Source organism: Ambystoma mexicanum, chromosome 2p (genome assembly GCF_040938575.1).
Source record: "Ambystoma mexicanum isolate Mex_15411 chromosome 2p, UKY_AmexF1_1, whole genome shotgun sequence".
NCBI lineage: Eukaryota > Metazoa > Chordata > Amphibia > Caudata > Ambystomatidae > Ambystoma > Ambystoma mexicanum.
Window position 1 is genome coordinate 80,027,865 of NC_090923.1, and position 22,665 is coordinate 80,050,529.

Below are 22,665 nucleotides of genomic sequence, written 5' to 3' on the forward strand. Positions count from 1 at the left end.
TACACTTGCAGGGGCTGTCACCTCCAATGAGCAGGTTCCTGGGTACTACACTTGCAGAGGCTGTCACCTCCAATGAGCAGGTTCCTGGGTACTACACTTGCAGGGGCTGTCACCTCCAATGACCAAGTTCCTGGGTACTACACTTGCAGGGGCTGTCACCTCCACTGACCAGGTTCCTGGGTACTACACTTGCAGGGGCGGTCACATCCAATGAGCAGGTTCCTGGGTACTACACTTGCAGGGGCTGTCACCTCCAATGAGCAGGTTTCTGGGTTCTACACTTGCAGGGGCGGTCACCTCCAATGAGCAGGTTCCTGGGTACTACACCTGCAGGGGCTGTCACCTCCAATGAGCAGGTTCCTGGGTACTACACCTGCAGGGGCTGTCACCTCCAATGAGCAGGTTCCTGGGTTCTACACCTGCAGGGGCTGTCACCTCCAATGAGCACGTTCCTGGGTACTCCACCTGCAGGGGCTGTCACCTCCAATGACCAGGTTCCTGGCTACTACACTTGCAGGGGCTGTCACCTCCACTGACCAGGTTCTTGGTTCCTGGGTACTACACTTGCAGGGCTGTCACCTCCGATGACCAGGTTCCTGGGTACTACACTTGCAGGGCTGTCACCTCCGATGACCAGGTTCCTGGGTACTACACTTGCAGGGGCTGTCACCTCCGATGACCAGGTTCCTGGGTACTACACTTGCAGGGGCTGTCACCTCCGATGAGCAGGTTCCTGGGTACTACACTTGCAGGGGCGGTCACCTCCGATGAGCAGGTTCCTGGGTTCTACACTTACAGGGGCTGTCACCTCCAATGAGCAGGTTCCTGGGTTCTACACTTGCATGGGCGGTCACCTCCAATGAGCAGGTTCCTGGGTTCTACACTTGCAGGGGCTGTCACCTCCAATGAGCAGGTTCCTGGGTACTACACTTGCAGGGGCGGTCACCTCCAATGAGCAGGTTCCTGGGTTCTACACTTGCAGGGGCTGTCACCTCCAATGAGCTGGTTCCTGGGTTCTACACTTGCAAGGGCTGTCACCTCCAATGAGCAGGTTCCTGGGTACTACACTTGCAGGGGCTGTCACCTCCAATGAGCAGGTTCCTGGGTTCTACACTTACAGGGGCGGTCACCTCCAATGAGCAGGTTCCTGGGTTCTACACTTGCAGGGGCTGTCACCTCCAATGAGCAGGTTCCTGGGTACTGCACCTGCAGGGGCGGTCACCTCCAATGAGCAGGTTCCTGGGTACTGCACCTGCAGGGGCTGTCACCTCCAATGAGCAGGTTCCTGGGTTCTACACTTGCAGGGGCTGTCACCTCCAATGAGCAGGTTCCTGGGTTCTACACTTGCAGGGGCTGTCACCTCCAATGAGCAGGTTCCTAGGTACTACACTTGCAGAGGCTGTCACCTCCAATGAGCAGGTTCCTGGGTACTACACTTGCAGGGGCTGTCACCTCCAATGACCAAGTTCCTGGGTACTACACTTGCAGGGGCTGTCACCTCCACTGACCAGGTTCCTGGGTACTACACTTGCAGGGGCGGTCACATCCAATGAGCAGGTTCCTGGGTACTACACTTGCAGGGGCTGTCACCTCCAATGAGCAGGTTTCTGGGTTCTACACTTGCAGGGGCGGTCACCTCCAATGAGCAGGTTCCTGGGTACTACACCTGCAGGGACTGTCACCTCCAATGAGCAGGTTCCTGGGTACTACACCTGCAGGGGCTGTCACCTCCAATGAGCAGGTTCCTGGGTTCTACACCTGCAGGGGCTGTCACCTCCAATGAGCACGTTCCTGGGTACTCCACCTGCAGGGGCTGTCACCTCCAATGACCAGGTTCCTGGCTACTACACTTGCAGGGGCTGTCACCTCCACTGACCAGGTTCTTGGTTCCTGGGTACTACACTTGCAGGGCTGTCACCTCCGATGACCAGGTTCCTGGGTACTACACTTGCAGGGCTGTCACCTCCGATGACCAGGTTCCTGGGTACTACACTTGCAGGGGCTGTCACCTCCGATGACCAGGTTCCTGGGTACTACACTTGCAGGGGCTGTCACCTCCGATGAGCAGGTTCCTGGGTACTACACTTGCAGGGGCGGTCACCTCCGATGAGCAGGTTCCTGGGTTCTACACTTACAGGGGCTGTCACCTCCAATGAGCAGGTTCCTGGGTTCTACACTTGCATGGGCGGTCACCTCCAATGAGCAGGTTCCTGGGTTCTACACTTGCAGGGGCTGTCACCTCCAATGAGCAGGTTCCTGGGTACTACACTTGCAGGGGCGGTCACCTCCAATGAGCAGGTTCCTGGGTTCTACACTTGCAGGGGCTGTCACCTCCAATGAGCTGGTTCCTGGGTTCTACACTTGCAAGGGCTGTCACCTCCAATGAGCAGGTTCCTGGGTACTACACTTGCAGGGGCTGTCACCTCCAATGAGCAGGTTCCTGGGTTCTACACTTACAGGGGCGGTCACCTCCAATGAGCAGGTTCCTGGGTACTACACTTGCAGCGGCTTTCACCTCCAATGAGCAAGGCCCTGGGTACTACACTTGCAGGGGCTGTCACCTCCAATGAGCAGGTTCCTGGGTACTACACTTGCAGGGGCTGTCACCTCCAATGAGCAGGTTCCTGTGTACTACACTTGCAGGGGCTGTCACCTTAAATGAGCAGGTTCCTGGGTTCTACACTTGCAGGGGCTGTCACCTACAATGAGCAGGTTCCTGGGATCTACACTTGCAGGGGCTGTCACCTCCAATGAACAGGTTCCTGGGTACCAGTGGCCTGAACTTGCTACAGACCATGTGCAGACAGCAGATCGCCCTAAATGTTTCTATGGGATGGTTGAGAGAAGGGTTGTCCTCCCTGTATCTTCACTTCTAAAGGAGAGGGGTTTGGGGCACAGTGTACCTCCAACAAAGTTACAGGTCAAAAACCTTCTTCCATCGTAGCCCAAAGATGATTTAACAGAGGTGGTGATCCCAACCGCCTAAATAGCAGATTGGTCCCCTTTAAGCCGTCTGTATAGGTCCATTCCTGGCTGTTTTGTTCAGTCTTTTGCCTGGTGATGCCAGACTCAGAGTGCCTTGTCTGCAGGATGTGGGGAGGGGGTACAGAAAGTGTGGGAGCCCTGAGAGATTTCAAGATGAAGGGACCCTTCTGTGATACTTCGTTCCTGGTTATTCTGTGTCCTCTCTACCATCTTCCCTGCATCAAAGAGACTCTAGTAATTACCACTCTGGTGTGTGCATTCCATTTACATGGCTCACTTTTGGAGCATTTTGTCTTAGTTGACCCCTAGGCAGATTTTCTGTCCTTTGGCGAAGGTGACCAGTCTTCACAGGAACTCAGGTGGAGTTTTCTGGGATATGCTTTTGGGTGGCAACCAGCCCCACATGCTGGTAAACATACAGCCCTGCCAGTGAGATGAGTCACTAGCAACCAGCTAACAATAAAATACCAAAACGTTCTGGCCAGTGTAAGTGTAGATTCCCAGAAGCCACCATGAAAAACTAGGCATGGCTCACATTTAGATTTTGATCTGCCACCCTGCCCTGAGAGAACACTGTTATATCATTTAGATCAGGGGCTGCCTTACTTTGGGTACCATCAGTCTGTCTGTCTAGAGGAATGCACAGATGACTTTGTAACTGACTTATTGCCAAACTATAAGGCAGCAGCTGAGCATTGTCAGCAGACTGGCTTAGCAGATTTACATGTGTGCACTATACTTTTCAGCATGGAACATTATGAAAGTAGAGTCTGATTAGCAGATCTCATTTTCAGAGACATCTTTACCTACATAATTCTATATTAAAAATCAAAAAAGCTCAGGTTCTTCCGCTCCCACACATGACATTCTGTCACAGCCATCCAGTCCCATGTTTTCCTTGAAATTCTGGGACTTATAGTTTTGTCTTTGTCTCTTCCACTTTAAATTTGAGACTACAAATCCCAGAATTAGAAGGAAAAAAACAAGACTGGATAGTTTTCTCATGCATGGAATAGGGAAACCGGTGAGCCTGACTTTACCAAATCTCTTTCCAGGCATCTCAAATATTTAAACAACCAGAGAGGACATAACGGGAAGTTTTATACCCACCAGTGTGAAGGGCGATTCATAATTATTTTTACTTTTTCACACAACTGAAAAAACAAACTTATCCTGACCTGCAACTGTGAGCGTCAGTTTGTTGAAGGTGTTTTCATAAAACCGATAGTGTGAGGCACATTATATGGGGATATAGTGAGGGTGGCTGCGAGGTTAGGCGGGGCAGTGCTAATGTTTAAAATATACATGCATTCTGGGACATTTCCCCGTTATAAATCCAGGACTACAAGTCCCAGAAATCAAAGGATGAAACAGGCTTGATTAGCATCTCCAGAATGGAAAGCTGCATGTTGTCATGCAAGCTATGGATTTTTTGAATTTTGAATTTTGAATTTTGAGTCATTTGTATCGTGCACCGGATGAACTAAATCGTATTTGGGCGCAGATGGAAACTTTAGCCTTTGGAATGTCTTTCTCCAGTATGATAAGTAAATTGCCTCTGTAGCTATTTCCTATGGGAAATCTCAGCAGAACAAATGGGTTTTGAGGGCCTTACGGAATGTCATGAGTGTCTTAGCCTCTCTGATATGTCCCGGGAGTTCATTCCATAATCTAGGTCCATAGACCCCAGATCTTCGGTCTCCTTTTTAGTCTTTTGTATTGACCTTAATTGTTTACTTTGAAGGTACTGCTTGTCTTGAATGTTTACATGTTTTGCCTGCATGTTACTCATGGTACACAAGGTGTGTTGAAACTAAATGTAGAGGTTTCAATTTCCTCAGTTTCATCTGTGTTGCAGTCGGTCTCATTATGTGTTGGAATTTTATGACTAGTTGTTTTGTCTTTTCCATTTTAAATTTAGACTAAAAATACCAGAATTCCAAGGAAATAAATTGAACCAATTGACTTTCACGCGCATGGACTGGGAGACATGAGAGCAAAGTAAATGGTGTACTTGAAAAGTATCCCTCTTTTTTTCTTCATCATTACAGCATTCACTTAAGAATCATGCAAGCAAGGAATTGCTTTTAATTGAAGAAATTACTGTGTTGGCAACATTCCACCTTTAAAATGTATGTTATGCTTTTTGCAATAATGGCCTATGTTTACAAGATGCGTCCGTATACAGTAAGGGAATTATAAAGTGGTCTTGTATGTCTCCTTTCTGCCATTTGTGTTGGTCTTGCTGCATGTGGCTCAGAGAGAAAAGATGGAGTAGGAGGTTGTTAGTAGGTTAGCGGGAGACACAGATGGGAAACCTGTGTTGTTGATGGGTGTAGGTCGGAAGTACTCACTTGTTGAGTGCTACTGTGTTTTCTATGTGCTGGGCGGAAACACTTAGGAGTATGTTATCTGAAGAAGAGAGCCCAAACTATGATTGACTAAAGGACTTTGGGTATGGTTAGTCAGCGATGTTCGGAGAGGGTGTGTGTGATATGGTATAAAGGACTTTGGGTATGGTTAGTCAGCGATGTTCGGAGAGGGTGTGTGTGATATGGTATAAAGGACTTTGGGTATGGTTAGTCAGCGATGTTCGGAGAGGGTGTGTGTGATATGGTATAAAGGACTTTGGGTATGGTTAGTCAGCGATGTTCGGAGAGGGTGTGTGTGATGTGGTATAAAGGACTTTGGGTATGGTTAGTCAGCGATGTTCGGAGAGGGTGTGTGTGATATGGTATAAAGGACTTTGGGTATGGTTAGTCAGCGATGTTCGGAGAGGGTGTGTGTGATATGGTATAAAGGACTTTGGGTATGGTTAGTCAGCGATGTTCGGAGAGGGTGTGTGTGATGTGGTATAAAGGACTTTGGGTATGGTTAGTCAGCGATGTTCGGAGAGGGTGTGTGTGATATGGTATAAAGGACTTTGGGTATGGTTAGTCAGCGATGTTCGGAGAGGGTGTGTGTGATATGGTATAAAGGACTTTGGGTATGGTTAGTCAGCGATGTTCGGAGAGGGTGTGTGTGATGTGGTATAAAGGACTTCGGGTATGGTTAGTCAGCGATGTTCGGAGAGGGTGTGTGTGATATGGTATAAAGGACTTTGGGTATGGTTAGTCAGCGATGTTCGGAGAGGGTGTGTGTGATATGGTATAAAGGACTTTGGGTATGGTTAGTCAGCGATGTTCGGAGAGGGTGTGTGTGATATGGTATAAAGGACTTTGGGTATGGTTAGTCAGCGATGTTCGGAGAGGGTGTGTGTGATGTGGTATAAAGGACTTTGGGTATGGTTAGTCAGCGATGTTCGGAGAGGGTGTGTGTGATATGGTATAAAGGACTTTGGGTATGGTTAGTCAGCGATGTTCGGAGAGGGTGTGTGTGATATGGTATAAAGGACTTTGGGTATGGTTAGTCAGCGATGTTCGGAGAGGGTGTGTGTGATGTGATATGATATGATAGGTTATTTATAACACGATTAATACCCAGGGGTATCTAAGAGCGGACCCGGGGATCGAACCTGTGTTGCTCCGTGTCGTCTTGCTTCCAAGGCGAGTGTGTTGCCCCTGAGCTATCCTCCCGAGTCAAAACACAGGGAAAAAAACGTACAATGCAAGACAAGAGTTATGTTGTGTACACGTTTTCCTATGCAAAATGTTTACATTTAAAAAGGTGATACCAGCCAAAGCAACACCTGGGCTCATGTGTAGATTTGAAGCTGTTTGTGTATGTTCACACTGGTCCTCATGCCAGGCTGCTGCATTACAACATAATAGAGTCCCTTGGTGACGCGCGGGCAGTCACAGCCGCCTGATTGTGGAGCGGGGCATTCAGATGATCCTTAATGAAGAAGATAAGAAACAACCTTGGTGTGGACACACCTTCTTTCAGGATATCATATTTGGTGAGGCATTGAGCTCGCTCTTCTCCCGATTACCCCTCTCCCCATCTTCAAGTCCTGGGGATTTTTGCTGCAATTTTCTCTCACAATCCTGTCGTGCTTGCTCAGTGACACCTTCACGGAGTGACTTTGTGCTTCGGTCTTCCTTGTCTCCATTGGATTGTTGTCCCCATATCACTGTTTTTTGGTTGCTGGTGCCTCACTTGGTGCTCCAGTCGTCTGTGCCGTTGGGCACCTCTGCCTATCTTGAGAGAAACCCCTGACTTTCTCGGCGGGCCACCGGATCTGCCAGTAAGTCCGTTTGGGGTCTCACCATCGTGCCGAAGTTGGAAGTGAGCCCCTTGGGCCTCTCGTGGAGTTTGCCGCCTTCTCGGAGCTGGAGAGGACTCCCCGAGTATTTCGAGTCGTCATCGCGGCCACCTTATGTGCTTGGAAAGGGCCCCGCCAATAAAGGGCAACGACTTGCTCCTGCCAGCCTCTCAGCCTGCTGCGCACACCTCCGTTGAATCGGAAGAGGAAAGGACCACTTCCTTTGACGCACCGCACGACTGACGCAGACAAGGAATGGCGCGTACCGTTGCAGCGACTTACCCGGGCCACGGCGGTGAATACAGAAGCCGGCCATGGGATCGTCATCACTTTCCTGGGCCGCGGCAGTGCTTAGTGGACTCCCAACCTCCTCCCTGGGAGATCAAGAGATCATTTCTCTTCGTTGCCGGCACATCTTCAACTCCAGGCCCTTAGGCAGTGTTTATATATATTTACCTGTGACTTTGCCCTAAGGAACTGGAACTCGGCTATAATCCAAGCTGGGGGCACTGGTACTGTACATGGGCTTGCCCTAGGGGAATCCCGTCTGACAGATTACCATTTCCTGTCACATGTTCTTCTTCACCGCATGGCGTTGATGTGAACACTTTTACTCGCTCATGCTGCACAAGCCTTCTATAATGTTGCCTTGATTTTGGGGGTACACTTATTCTGTGGGGCTATTAAGTTGTGCTTGCAACCCACCGCACTCAGTTACAGAAATGAATGCTCTTCCCATTCAGTTTTTGCCCAAACCCGGGGAACCCTTTGTAAGGTGGGAAATTTGGAAAGAAGATTTCTTTAGATTATGTTATTTTTATTTATTTCATTTGTATTTTATTGATCATTTGTAAGGCGCTTTTTACAACAGAATTGTGTTTCAAAGCGCCACAAGGCTAAATGGGAAGGGAACAGGGGAGATAATAACAGTGGCAAGAAACAAAAAGCAACGATTATTTATATACAGTCGTGGTCCTACTGGGCCTTGTGGCATTTGGCCGTGCAAGTGCGTTGATGAGAAGTGCAGTGGATGGGGGTGCAAAAGGGGAGAAGAGGAGTGGACACGTTCTGAAGGAGGGCCAAAAGGGAAGTGCTTAGGGGAGCCAGGAGGAGCACCTCAGACTAAGTGCTAGTGCAAGCAGGTCTCAAGGGTGGTTTGAGTACATGGTCACCATTTTAGTATGGAAAGGCGCCAAGCCTTACTGATGCATAGCTTAGGTTTCGAGGTTAGGCGCATCCTCAAAGGTCTTCCAGACATTAATGTCCCCGTTCTTGGTGGTGGGGAATCAGCCGATGTACCCAATGCCTTTGATACCACTGTCAGAAAGATGGACAGACATTACTGGTAAAAAACTAAGTGTTGTTCTGCAGAGGTATCACTTTTCTACCAGGGACCAACTAGAAGGGGAGTCTGTAGAACAGAGAATTAGCCAACAGTTGTACATTTGGTACCACTTATAGGTACCCCAGTATTGAGCAATTTCGACACCTAATGTGAAACCTTAGTGCACACTGACGCCAGGAATACGGGACTTGGTGCTGTCTTGTGGCAATTGCAAGGAGGCAGTGAAACGTTAATAGAATATGCCTTTAGATGTGTGAGGACCTCATGGTGGCAACAAGACAGACGCAAGTGATCACAGTTCAAGGAGGTTAATTGAACAATGTATGCTGTATGCGTGGTTGGAAAAGCACCTAATCTAAACCTTAATCTACGATGGGAACAAGCGTCAACCATCAAACGAAAATAAGGCAGTCCTAGTGGCGTCATGTCAAATAAAAATGGTCTATACTAATAAACCTATTGCTAAACCTTACATCTAATACAGAAATGGGTGTGGGATAGTTTTCAGGAAAAGATAGAAGTGTTCTCAAATAATATGATCGCCCTTCCCCATGTTTTGAGCACAGGGTAAGATGGGAGTTGGGAGCTTAGTACAGTCTCGAGTTTCTCTCGCACGAGACAACAGTTCCAATTGCAGCTCTCAGGAACGTCGAAGGCCAAGAATTGTGTCCTCTGAAAGTCTCTTGCCTTCGTGGGCCTGACGTGTTCAAATAACAAAAGCAAAAGTTCCTTTAACAAACAAATGAAGTTCCTTTTCCAATGTTCACTGGGTGATGGGTTCACCCCTGGGTCCCGCCCTTCTGGACGCTGACCCTTCTCAATTCTTAGCCACAGTTCACGTGGGGTGATGGCTTCAACCCTGGGTCCCCCTCTTCCGGGCGCTGACCCCTTACGTATCCTAATTCACAATTATATATTTCAGTTCTTTTCTTAAATGAAGTTTGGACGATAGCTTAACCCCTGATCTTCCTCGGTCGGGCTCGTGCCCTTCTTGACTTCCAATACTTGGGTGCAGGCTTCACCCCTGGATCTCCCTCGGTCGGGCTCCTACCCCTCATGACTGCCAATACTTGGCTTAGGGCTTCACCCCTGGATCTCCCTCAGTCGGGCTCGTACCCCTCATGACTGCCAATTCTTGGGTGCCGGTTTCACCTCTGGATCTCCCTCGGTCGGGCTTGTACCCCTCCTGACTGCCAATACTTGGGTGCAGGCTTCACCCCTGGATCTCCCTCGGTCGGGCTCGTACCCATCATGACTGCCAATACTTGGGTGAGGGCTTCACCCCTGGATCTCCCTCAGTCGGGCTCGTACCCCTCATGACTGCCAATACTTGGGTGCCGGTATCACCCCTGGATCTCCCTCGGTCAGGCTCGTACCCCTCTTGACTGCCAATACTTGGGTCATCGTTTTCACCTCTGGATCTCCCTCGGTCGGGCTCGGACACTTCTCAGATCTTTAGCGGGATTCACTTCCCTTGTTTTCTCAATGTCTTTTCAAACAGTTCATAGTGGACATTCCTCGTCCGGGTTCACGTTTTTGTCAGCATCCTGTTTCTCAGTACTTTAGACTTTGCCCCTCTCATCAGCATCCCTCGGTTGGGTTCACTCTTGCTAACTTCATATTCACAATTTCTTGCGGGATTCACCTCACTTTCTTTCACACAGTTTGTAGATCAAAGTCTTTCGATTATATGGGGATTTTGCTTGACCCTCAGTATGATCACTTTGACCTATTTTGGTGGCCCTCCTATGACCTCTTGGTTTCTGTAGCTTTGCTCGGATGGTGATCGACCAGAGTCTCTTGACACCCACGTGGTACAGGATTCCCTCTGCAGCTAGTCTCCCCCCTTAACACTTTTACAGCTCTTTCATAGTTCATTGAACTTTGTTCAAACTTGCCACTTTGCATTTCTCAATGAACACAGCTCGGTTCTTATCGATTCTCCACACGACTCAGCGGCTTTGATGAACTGCTTGGCTTTCCTCTTCATTGTATTCAAGGCTGGTACCACGGGTGCGAGAGGTTGCCTAGCTCCTGCTTATCGCCGTAGGCTTGCCTCGTGTACCATTGACATCTGCTGCAAGACACTTCTGCTATTGTTCGTAGTCTTAGGCTTTCTTCCTCGATCGTTCTGCGGGTCTGGGATGAAATGGGCAAAGTCACTTCTCTCCTCCCCACCCTCTCGATTCCTTCTATCTTTCTCCTTCGCTTGAACTGCAGCGTCTGATTAGCCGTCTTGTTGTGCTGTCTGCCGTGCTCAAACTGTGCTTTCAGGCACCACCTTTTATCCCTGTGGGGAAGGCCCGTCAGGTGTGTGTTTGATTCTGATAAATTGCCTGACTTTGCCTGACCCTTGTATGGGACATGTTAGGTAAACGACTCTGGTGTTAGTCCATTGCCCTTTGTGTTGTGCGAAAGTGTTCATGTCAGAAAGGGGGGGGGGGGTATTGATTTTTAATGTCCTACATGAGAGGATGGGGGAAAGGTGTCAAAGGAAGGGGATACCGTGTCACACCCGTTGGTGTCCCACTCCTATTCCTCAAGGACTCCCAATCCAGTTATGCTCCCTCAATGGTCCACTCCCAGGAACTGGATCCAATAGCGATGGCCGTGTCCTGTCCTCCTGGATGATGGATCCTTCGAGGTTTAGAACGGGTGACACCTTCAGTGTTCGCCACAGATGCTTAAAAAGAGCAGAGGAGAAATACTCTGTCATTGAGAAGGAAGCGATGTGTGGTATGGGCCATCAACACATTTAAAGGAGGGAGATGTGTTATATTGTGCACACTTCACCATAAGCAAAATGTTAACATTTCAAATGGTGATTGTCACCAGCCAAAGCAACACCTGGGCTCATGTGTAGAATTGAAGCCGTTTGTTTATGTTCAGACCGAGCCTCATGCCAGGCTGTTGTATTATGACACAATAGAATGTAGAAGATGTATATTGGGAGCCCCTTGGGGAAGCACAGGCAGTCACAGCCACCTGATTGTGGAGCGGGGCATTCAGATGAACTTTAATACAGAAGACCAGAAACAACCTCGGTGTGGACACACCTTCTTTCGGGATATCATGACCTAGTGTCTCCTCTGTACTTGTAACCCTGGGTTCTTGGAGACCGGTCCCATTTCATTTTCTCATGTTGCTATTGTCAATTCTTCTCTCACTTTCTCTCTCCCTTTCTCCTTCGTCTCTCTCTTGCTCACTTTCTCTCTCTTTTTCCTCTATATATCTCATCTCTCTCTCTCTATCTCTGTCTCTTTCTCCTTCCTTTCTCTTTCTCTATCTCTTTTTCTACCATAGACCATTGTCACCAGGACACTCCTGTTGGAGTACATAAGTCTTAAGTTTCATTTAACTCACTAAGGCATTCTATGATGTGCAGGCCTGGTCTGTCTTCAACGTAACAATTTGGAATCAAGCACCTGATACCAATTACTTCTAAAAGAAACGCCTGTGAAAGCTGGATGTGTGGTCTCTCAGTGACTTGGTGCCCTCAATCTATTGAATTCCTACACACAGAAAGTATATTTATATCTTACATGGAAGGAAGTAAAGTTCAATGTCACTTGCAATGAAGATGAAGGATTCTTGCACATGCAATATAGATGTGTGTTTAATACGCAAGTTGCGGTCTGGAAGCCTTGCAATTATACGAAAAAGAGTACTGTTGAGTTGCAAAATTCTGTCTGGTTTTCAGTTCTGAAAAAATATGTAAATCGCCTTCATTGAAATTTATCATATGCAAATTGTACTCATACATATTCATTATTGCTATCCCATGAACCTGAATTGATTTGACTGTGCCGTGGATCTCGAGCCAGCCCTTAATGTCATCAATTCAAGGGATGAAGGCGGACAGCAATGGAATAATGCTTGAAGTGTGAAGGGATTCGGTTATCGTGATCTTGTACCCTCTCCAGACTTCACACTTCAGGTAGGATCTGGTGATCTAGCATTTCACCTGCTGATCTACTGTATCACAGACGATTAAGATTCAGGGTTATTGTTGCGAGAGAACAAGATCGATTTTATGGAATTCGAGTTTTTGATTCCTTCTTCATTTTCAGAGCTGTATAATGCCTCCTAGAGGGGAGGTCAACACACAGCCTGGAGGACCAGTGTGTAACGTGAGGAAATTACGGTTCCATGCAATAATGTCACCACAAAAATCTTGCCATGCAAAAATATCGCCGAAAAATTGCCATTTTTTGTGGCGACATTATTGCATGGAACATGCAGGGGACACCCCCGCAACCCCCAAATTTTCTTTTTTCTTTTTAAAACATTTTTTTTTGCCCCTGTCCCCGTCCCCATATATATGATCACCCATATAATATTTCTGCAACCTTTTCCCGGCGATATTATTTACAGTGACCATATATATGGGGCTAATATTACCCGATACCGAAATTACTACTGCTCTGCAGGAGTACAGGAATGAGTAGTGTTTTCTATACTCCTGCTATGCATCCACACTACTAGTAAACCAGCAGCAATCACAAAGGTGAAACAGGCACAGCACGAATGGTACAACTTCTTCATCTCTTTAAGGTAGCATGGGCTGAGGGAAGGACATACTCTCCGAGAGGGGTGTGAGCAAGCATGGATGCATCCAACACAACCATAGAACCGTGGTACCAAAATAGCAGAAGTGTCCAATCAAGGTTCTGTATCAATACAAGACTTTTATCAAAACTAAAGGACAGGCAAATTGATAAAACACCAACAAACCACGCGTGTAATGAAATACACACACACATCATGAAATCTCTGGTTGAAAGAGGCCAGCTAGGTATGAAGGTGGGCATACGCAACCAGCTGTCTTTGCAGCAATGTTCAATTTGAGATATATGTGCTTTACAAAGGTAAGGAGTGGGTCTTAATTGTCACTGGGTCCCAAAGAATTAGGCCCGTAGATACCTTAATATCTTCTTTCTAGGGCTAAACAGAGTCAAGCAAGGCTTCTGAGCACTTTCCAGTCCACCAAATTGGGTTTGAGGTGGTTGAGCTGGTGCAGCAGGATTTAGCAATGCGGCCAATTCACCAGGAGGAAAGAGCACTTAGCTGAAGAAGACAGGGGCAGGTAAATGATGGTTAGGTCGACATACATTGCAAGCACACAAAGCGGTTTTGAAATTGGGGAGTGAAAGGTGGCTTATTTTTGCCTTGGGGTGCTGCCCCTCGTCCCTGAGGAAAGTTGAGTTGATCTGCCCTTTTACGGCCAGGAATGCTGCCTGAGACAATTGCAGAGTTTGCCACTTCTGCAAACAGAGCCCTGGCTACCAGCGTAAAAACAGCAGGCACACTTTCCAAGAGCAGGTCTGTGGTGTGCTGTGAGGCCCAGCCCTGTGTATCTGAGGAAAGGTAAGTCCATGTTCTGCCCTTTCCAGCCAGGAAGGTTGCCAAGGCGACTTGTAGGGTTTCCACTTCAGCAGGGGGGGTCCTGGGGACCAGTGTCTAAGTAGCAGAAAGGCCTGTTCCAATAGCAGGTCACTTCAAATGTTCCCTTGAAGTAGATAGGGGGAGGCACTTTCTCCCCCTTCGAAATTGTTATCTTAAGCCCTATGGCTGGTGACTTTGGACAGACTTTACTGAGTGAAATCATCGTCAAGTCGTTTCAAGACGTGTCTTCACGAGGATCCAATTAGGGTGGGGGTCTCACCTCCTCATATAGTCAATTTGCCACAGCATTCTGTAAGGAGCCAATCCTTGCTGCTGTAACAAGATTGTTGCATTCTGATGTCAGCTCCCAGAGTGCCTTGCATGCACGAGGTTGTGAGCGAGAGGGGAAGGAGAGGGTTCTAGTCATTTCCAAGATGGCGTGACACATACTCTGGAGATAAAACCTCACATAATCCCCAGGATCATGTTTCTCCTATCATGCCTGCCTCCTCAAAGAGTCTCCAGTGATTACCTCCCTGGTATGACTTCCTCATTGTGCTGGCAGATCTCCCTTTGAACCGCTGGCTTCCATCATACCACCTACGGTTACGTCCTGTTCCTATGGGAAGGTGACAAGCCTTCTCAACTGAGAACAAAGAAGGCCTCCAGAGCTGGGCTCTGCAGTTTGCTGAGGGTGAACCCTCTAACCCCAGACAGCAATATACAAAAGCTCTGACAGTTGCAGAATCCACTGGAAAACAGTGGACAAGAAAAATGACACAAGGTGTGACAATTATAGGTTTATCGCCTCATAAGTCACTATATCAAAGCAGGGTTTCACTTTATATATACACTAGCAGAAAGCACCCCTACTCTGCACGGGTTCTGTAAACTGGACACGATAACACTCTCATCACTTGATGACAATCAAACATCCTGTAGGTCCCTGTTGTGAGTCGCTTATCGTTTGATTTGCTTTTCACTCTGAAATTATCTATACTGAGAATGGGCACGTGCGGCTGGCTTGGAATACCACGGAGCAGATGTGGAGGTGAGAGTGGGCCTGCTGCACCATAATGGGACCTTCTGTGCACTCTCCTCACCCAAGCCCAAAATCTGGTCCATCAAGGAGTTCTCTTTGGAGCATGCAATGCTCATGCTGTATGATATGATATGATAGGTTATTTATAACGCGTCTAATACCCAGCGGTTTCTAAGCGCGGACCCGGAGATCGTGTCGTCTTGCTTCAAAGGTGAGCTCGTTGCCGCTGAGCTATCCTCCCGAGAGCTGGCGGGTTAATCACTTAGATTTCATAGCAATGAGAAACAATTCTGCAAAGTGGACTCTTTTAAACTTTAAACCAAATTCACAAATTAATAAGGTGAGATGTGTCTTTAAACCCACATTTGCGAATCCCTCTGGGTTTTCTGGCAAATTCCAGTATCTAAATATGTAACAATTTCATGTTGTTGTCAACATTAATTTGGAATCGGGAAGTTGCTGAGGGGTCTTCCCTAATTCATAAGGTAAATTAATCGAGACAAGACCATGAGACTGTTACATATTTAGATACTGCAATGTGACAGAAGATGTTGGGCCCCAACTCATTACTTCTATATTTCTTAACTGTAGAATATCCATGAAAGAATGAAAAGGATTCTGTGATGCTGCTCTTGAAGAATGGATGGTGTCCCGAACTGCATCCAGCTCATTTTAAAAACGGATTTGTTTATTATTAATAAAATGATTATCCTTAAAAGACTTGTTTGAATTCCATCGTTGACTGGATTGTCTAAAATTTTCATGACCTCTTTAATTATTGGCGGATAACTTAACATTGTATAGTGTGCAGGGGACGGCGTAGGCTCCTAACATAGGACACTTATTTGTAATTTGGTTCAGTTACAGCTTTGGTGTTAGAGCAGCCTTTCCTCCCCTGTACCCTAACTGTTCATTTTGCGTTTCTAAACACTTTTAAATCCTATTTACATGTAACCTTCAATCAGGTGTCCTATACTAGTACTCCCTTTTTTGCGTAGAGCACTCCAGGCCACGCCTGCATCCTGGCTGGTAGTCTGAAATCCATCTTTGGCATGCTGTTTGACTCCCAGAGGGTCATGTGACCACATCCTGTAACTAAAAACATTTTTCTTTGACTCATCCTGAATTCCCAGAGGATCCTCTCCACCATCAGATGGTCCTTCCTGAAAAACGAAGCTTCCTTGGTCTTCAGCACTCAGGATCCTGCCTGCATCTTGGCTGGAAGCCTGGAAGCCATCTTGAGCACTTGGAGTGGCTCCCAGAAGCCCATGTACCAGACTGCCTCCCTTGATATTGAGTCTCCCTGTCCACTTATCCTCATCTATGGGCCAAGAGTAGCAAAGGGAAACTCCCTGTGTGGCTTATCGGGGCCAGAAAGGGCATACGGCCAGAAAACCTTCTCATGCTAGGACTTTGGTGTGCTCGCCTTTTCTCTGAATCCTGCTTCCACGCATAGAGACCCTTTGACCCATTGCCTCTCCATTCACTGCAGAGCTTCTGATACCTTACCGGACCGAGGAACATCAGTATGCATATGAAAAATCACATAAGCATATATAAAGGTACATATAAACACACACACATGCACACAAAGACAAACACACGGCCACTGTGCACCAGAGTGTACAAACCATAGATGTACGGTCTGTAAAATGTGTACACCAAGAGAGACACACAGACACACACTAGTGTACATTTAGAAAGCAACATGGTGGTGACATCCTACTTTCATGTATTTTCCTATGTATGCGATATGCACTGTAGTTTTTATTGTGTACATGTATGTAATAGAAAGGATTAGACACTTTACTTTCAATGCCCATGCATTTTGCAGACTTATAGAATGTGTACATTTAGTATAACGTAATGCAAAACACTCTTCCAAACATAGTAAAGAGGCAAACTGCTTATACGCCTTACACCACACACTGTAGTAGTGCAGACACACTTACAACACACTAGGTAACTGGAGGGTCAGCTCATGGAAAAGTGGGAGAATTTAAGAGCTAATAATACTTGAAACAAAAGAGATGGCGTCCTACCACTTGCTTTGGGTCACTCTACATATACATTTTTGTAAAGGCTGGATTATTCAGCATGCTTGGTATGCCAAAAGCCATTTCATTAAGCTAACTCTCATGCGTAATCAAGAAGACGAGCAGTTAAGCCCTTAAAGATTACACTGTAGCTTTTTATTTAGCCAGTGTTAGTAGGTGCAGAGACAATTTCTCTACATTCAGTTTAACATGATACTTTTTAGTTTTTTGTGTGCATATAAATCAAAACACATTCATCTTGTTTAACAAATGCATCAAGGAAAGGTAGCAAATGCTTAAAGAAAATTAACAGACAAAACATACAAATACATAATCATTAGTGGTTTGCCTAAATGTGCAATGTATGCAAAGAAATATGGTGTAGTGTTTTAACACAAGGCAACCAACTGTATAAAGTGCATGAAGTCAAAATCATGAATCAAAGAAAGGACATTTTCTCCTTCCTGACACTGAATACATTGTTATTAACTCCTAGGAAAAAAGGGGACCTAGTTGTTACAACACACACCTACACTAAGCAATGTTACGTCACGTCACACTCACTTATAGTTATTTTTTCATTCGTGACCTTATTTCTCATATACATTCAATACATGTACATTTCTTATACAAACAGGAAATCTAAGTGTGAATGGACAAAATTAAAATGTACATTATGCCTCACACTGTTACGCCAAGCAGTCATAAGCCACAGACTGTTACTCCACCCACTGCTACTCCACACACTGTTAACTCCACATACAAACAGCACACAGCCATGCATAATATGCACAGTACATGTGTATCTCACATACAAAGTGTAGAGGTATGCGTCAATGTACGAAATTGACATGTACTAGTACATCACGCAACACACTGTTACGCCACATGGTCTTATGCCATGCACTGTTACGTCACACACTGTAACACTATTACCTTATACAATCATAAACTAAAGTGCCATTTACATATAATAAACAGCCATACGCTATTTGCACACTTAATGGTATGTACCAAGTGTATATATTTTAGCCTTGTTACTTCCCCTGTGTGTAGGCTTGAGTAGGCTTGAGTTTTTAATAGGGTAACCTTACCTGCTTCATACAAAGGTGTTAAGAATCTCTTTGTATTTTAGGGAGCATGGCATATAGCGGGTGGGCCATTTTAGGCATAACTTTGGGTTCCTGCCATGCTCTGTGCTTAGAACTATTGGTCCTGAACCTTGTTCCTCCTTGCACTGGGGCAGGGTTTGCAACTCTATGTGGGTGATCCCAGTAAGGCTAAGATTTCAGCAAGAGGGGTAGATTGAATGTCTGGTCTGCAACCACACTCCTGTGTAGGAAATAGTACACATCCTCTTCTGTTCAACTTCCGGGGCTAGGAACTACTTTTGGTTTCACTTTTGCAAAACTGCAAGAGATTTCAGCGTCCAAACTCTGAAGTGAGAGCCAAGAACAAAAAAGAAACAACTTTTGGTCTTCAATCCTACATGGACTATTTTTGATTACCTAGATACCTATATTTTTTTCTTGCTCTTTAATTTTTCACTATTTTTCCTTTAATTTTATTCATCTAATGTTTGATTAATTTTGATGAATTTGGTTTAATTCTTAGATTGTTGGACTTCCTTAGCTGTTTTATTTTCTACGTAATGGTTGTTTCCTCTTGGAGACGTGGCGTCTCTCTTAGCGGAGTCTTTGAGTTTGGCCCACACTTTCCAATCTTAAGACAAGCGTATTTGGAAGGAATTCTTGGCAGCCTTCTGTGAGTTCCCACTGAGTGGAATTTTGTGGCAGCTAGGCCATATCCCTTAGTTTATGTATTTGTTTATTTTAACACAACATGTGTATAGCGTGTGTACCCTTGGGTGTCTAGGCGCTTGTAGCATCTTAGTAAGTTACAGACAGTTATCAGGAAGAATCCTGCTATTGAGGACAGCTGAGAATGTTACGTCAGATAGCGGGTTGGGGGGACGCTGTTAATAAAAAAGGAAAAGTGACTGGTGGCATCCTGTGAGTGATATCTACTCAATTAAATACAGGGTTCACTGAATATTTCTCGCTGATCCTACGACAGTGGACATTACAGTGCAGAGCGGGTAAGATAACTCAGCAGGTTAAGCACTTGCTGCTGCAATTTGAATGTGGTCGCAGGTTCAAATCCTGGCAAGGCCAACTCAGCCTATCATCCTTCTGGGGTCGACAAATGAGTACCAACTTCATCTGGGTGATATTGTATGTAAATATGTTCTCTGTAAAGAGCTTTGGTGAAAGCGCTATGTAAATAACACATCACAGGAGCCCATCTTCAGAGAATTTATGAAAGCATTCCACCATCGTTAAGTATGTATACCCTTTGGACAGTGCAGCAGAGTCTCTAACTTTATAAATCCACCATGAATTAAGTGTACCAGAGCATGTGAGTAGTCAACAGCCAGAGTAGATATCTGGCTGGATGGTTCACCCATTTTACTGTATGGGTTGTGGTGTTGTGCACAGCAAGATAGCTCACACACAGATATCCTTCTTCAGTGTGTGCCATGCACAGGCATCGTTGTTCAGTCTGCAGGCAACAGCTGCAAATCCCAACACGTCCTACTCCCTCCTTGAGATCCAGCAATTGAGTAGTATTAAATCGTGTGATGCTGTAGTAACGACTAACATTACAGTGCTAAGAAGTTGCCGGAAATCGGCATAAAGTGCTACATAAACATGTGATGCAAGCTGATTCTTATCTTCGCAGCTGGCGATTGGGCCTTGGAGCACCGTTTATAGTGCCATGCACCCAACATAGTGTATCCTACAGGTGCCTAAAGTGTATCCTACAGGTGCCGAAAGTGTATCCTACAGGTGCCTAAGGGCAGGCTTGGATTTTCCAGAGGGGAGGTACTCACAATCCTAATTTACTAAAATGCTTCTTGGCATCCTGCATCCTCCCCCTGGACTCAAGCCCCCACATGTCCTACTATTGCAAATGGATCCAGAATCCTGGATGCCCATGGCACTGCAGACTGAGAATGATATGGCCAAAACCTGTTCTGATTGGTCATGGAATTAGCGAGATCAGTTTTTATTCAACTCCAAGACTGTGAGCCTCATTACGGCCATGCCGCTCCCGTAATGAAGGGTGCCGGTACGGGACTGGCACCCATCATTACGGGACGCCCGATTACGAGGTTCCCTTGCGGGACCTGGTAAGGACGCCTGGTAAAACGGGCCCGTTATTAGCTCCCTCCCCATTCCCATTGAGCCTTATGGGGGTTTTTCCAATGAGGACTTACCTGGTCCTCCATGGTTGGAATAGCCCGGTAAGTCCTCATTGGAGGAACCTGTTATGGAGGCAGCCATGCCAGGGCTGCCTCCATACTTGTAATGAGGCCTTGTGACATATTTGCAATTGAGGTTATAATCGTAATATTTAGCATCACTGAGCTGATGATGTTATATCAGTAATAAATTAGATGCATTAGATTCTGAAGTGAAATGAATTGTGTTCATGGCTGAGGTGGATTTGATCTGTATTTTCAATTTATTTATTTGCTGTACATTTTAGTAACACTGGGCCGATATTTTAATATGATTGTTCCTTTATTGGTTTAATGTACGTTCAAGTTCAAGACCCTCTGCCTTGTCCAAAAGGCTTCCTGGGTCCGACCTACCTCTCTCCTTCTCTTCCCACATTTTGGACATCTCTAAAATGTCTATCAGCTACACCTCCTCAGAGGTACTCTACCTTTCCTCACTTTCCCCCAGTGGCTCACTGTCTCCAGAGCCCTGGTTCTTTCTTGGCTGGGCTACTGCAACAGCCTCTTCCTCATCCTCCCTGCTTCTGCCGTGCAGCCTCTGCAACTCATCCAGAACAGAACCCCGAGACTTATCCTATGTCTCAAGCCCAGGGACTGCATCTCTCTGGCGCTGAAATCCATTCACTGGTTCCCCGTGGCTGCAAGGATCAAGTTTAAGACCCTCTCCATTATCCACAAGTGAGCCAGTTCTTCAAGCACAGATTTGGAGGGAGATCTTCATCCTCAGCAGGTGCCTCTCTCTGGAACGGCCTCCCTACTGTCCTCCATCTTGAGCCTGATCTTCTTAGGTTCCGGAAACTCCTCAAGACTTTCCTCTTCTCCTCTTCCTTCTCTCTCGCCCTCTACCCTGCTAACCTAGCTCTCTGCTCTTTCCCACTTTCCCTCCTCTTCCTTACAGCTTGCTGATTGGCCGCTGATTGGCCGGCTGGTGTACCTCAGAGTACCACAGGTCCTGGGCACCCTCACCAGTCCTCTCTCGCACTTGTCTCAGGGCCCTCCACCCCACCCACCCTTACAGCACTTTAGAAATTACTGCAGTGAGTGGCTCTCTCTGCACTTACCTCAGGCTCCACCGACTCGGTGCACTTGGACCCCCCTCCCTGTGACGGTCTGTGCATTTGCACGATACGTATACACTGCGCCTGAAGATCGTCTGTCTGTTCCCCCTTGTCTTGTCTTCACCCCAAAATGCACTTGGTAAAACTGCAGAATCACTGTTACGGGCCTATTTGTTGTGTCGCGAATGTGAAATGTATTATATGCACTTACTCTGCCTGCCCAGACTATTATTGTCTCCGAATTTCAAGGGCTCTGAATGACCGCTGTTTTTCCCCGTGTTCCCACCCGCCTTGAGCGCTTTGAAACACTTGCCTGTGTTTAGGCGCTTAATAAATAAACATTACCATACCATACCATTACGTGAACTGAATTGTTTAAATGCTGCTGGACGAAATAAATGTTATGAATAAATGAAAATTAAATGGCATTTAAAGTGCCCACTTTTTGTTACCTGGGCGGCACTTCATTCTACAAACAGAAACTAGTTACTTAGTGGATTTAATTAGAGTTAACCTGGCTGGAAAGCAGCGAGTGCTGTACAGGAGAGGGAGTGGTAAACACTGGTCCTCGTTTGTCATTGAAGCGTTCCTTAAAGAGCAGGATCTTCAGAGTCGCAGGAGGGAGGGAGCCAGCCTGATGTTATCAGGAAGGTTGTTCCAGAGTGTAGGAGCAGAGCAGGAGAATGCCTGTTTTCTGGTCTTCCCATTCTTGCACTTCTTGGATTCCATTCTGGCGACCCATTGGCTCCTGGTTTTGCCTTTTTCCCCTGAGATGGATACATACAATTACTAATTGGAATAAGGACAGCACAGCAACTGGACAAGAGAGAAGGCCTGGATGCTAAGGAGAAGTCCTCATGAATTAATACAATACGAATGCATGACATGCACGTTAAATGACCATCTCAGGACATGGGCTGCACTTTGTGGCTGTTGTGATCCTTCACAGTCTGCTAATTTCACAGTCTACATGGAATGTGGAGATGCCCACCCCCTCCATCCCATTCCCCCATAGGCCAGTGCCTTGTCTGCTTCTGCGCATAAGGGGCTAGAGGCTGTTAGATTGAGATGTCAAAGTAGGATTTGGGGAATGATGAGGGAGACTGCAGACAGTACTGGAAGACCCTGTGATGGGATTTGCAAAGCGGAGTAGAATACCATTGGGCCTCATTACGAGGTAGGAGGTAGCCATGGTGCTAATAGCACCATGGCTACCCCCTTACCGCATTCCGGGTCCGGGTTCTCGAAATAGGGACTTACCGGGTCATTCCAACCTTGGAGGACCCGGTAAGTCCCCATTCCGAGA

At 46.5% G+C, this 22,665-nt stretch overlaps 1 protein-coding gene and 1 long non-coding RNA gene across 3 annotated transcripts in view; one reads left to right on the forward strand and one right to left on the reverse strand.

Moving 5' to 3' along the window:
* LOC138566230 (G-protein coupled receptor 22-like) overlaps positions 1-22,665 on the forward strand; it is a 1,714,615-nt gene that overhangs the window by 219,209 nt on the left and 1,472,741 nt on the right. The window lies entirely within an intron of this gene.
* Positions 21,273-22,665, reverse strand: part of LOC138566229 (uncharacterized) — a 48,528-nt gene continuing 47,135 nt past the window's right edge. Inside the window, exon 3 of the long non-coding RNA XR_011301873.1 lies at positions 21,273-22,126. This is a non-coding gene — a long non-coding RNA (uncharacterized lncRNA). The remainder of the gene's footprint in view (positions 22,127-22,665) is intronic.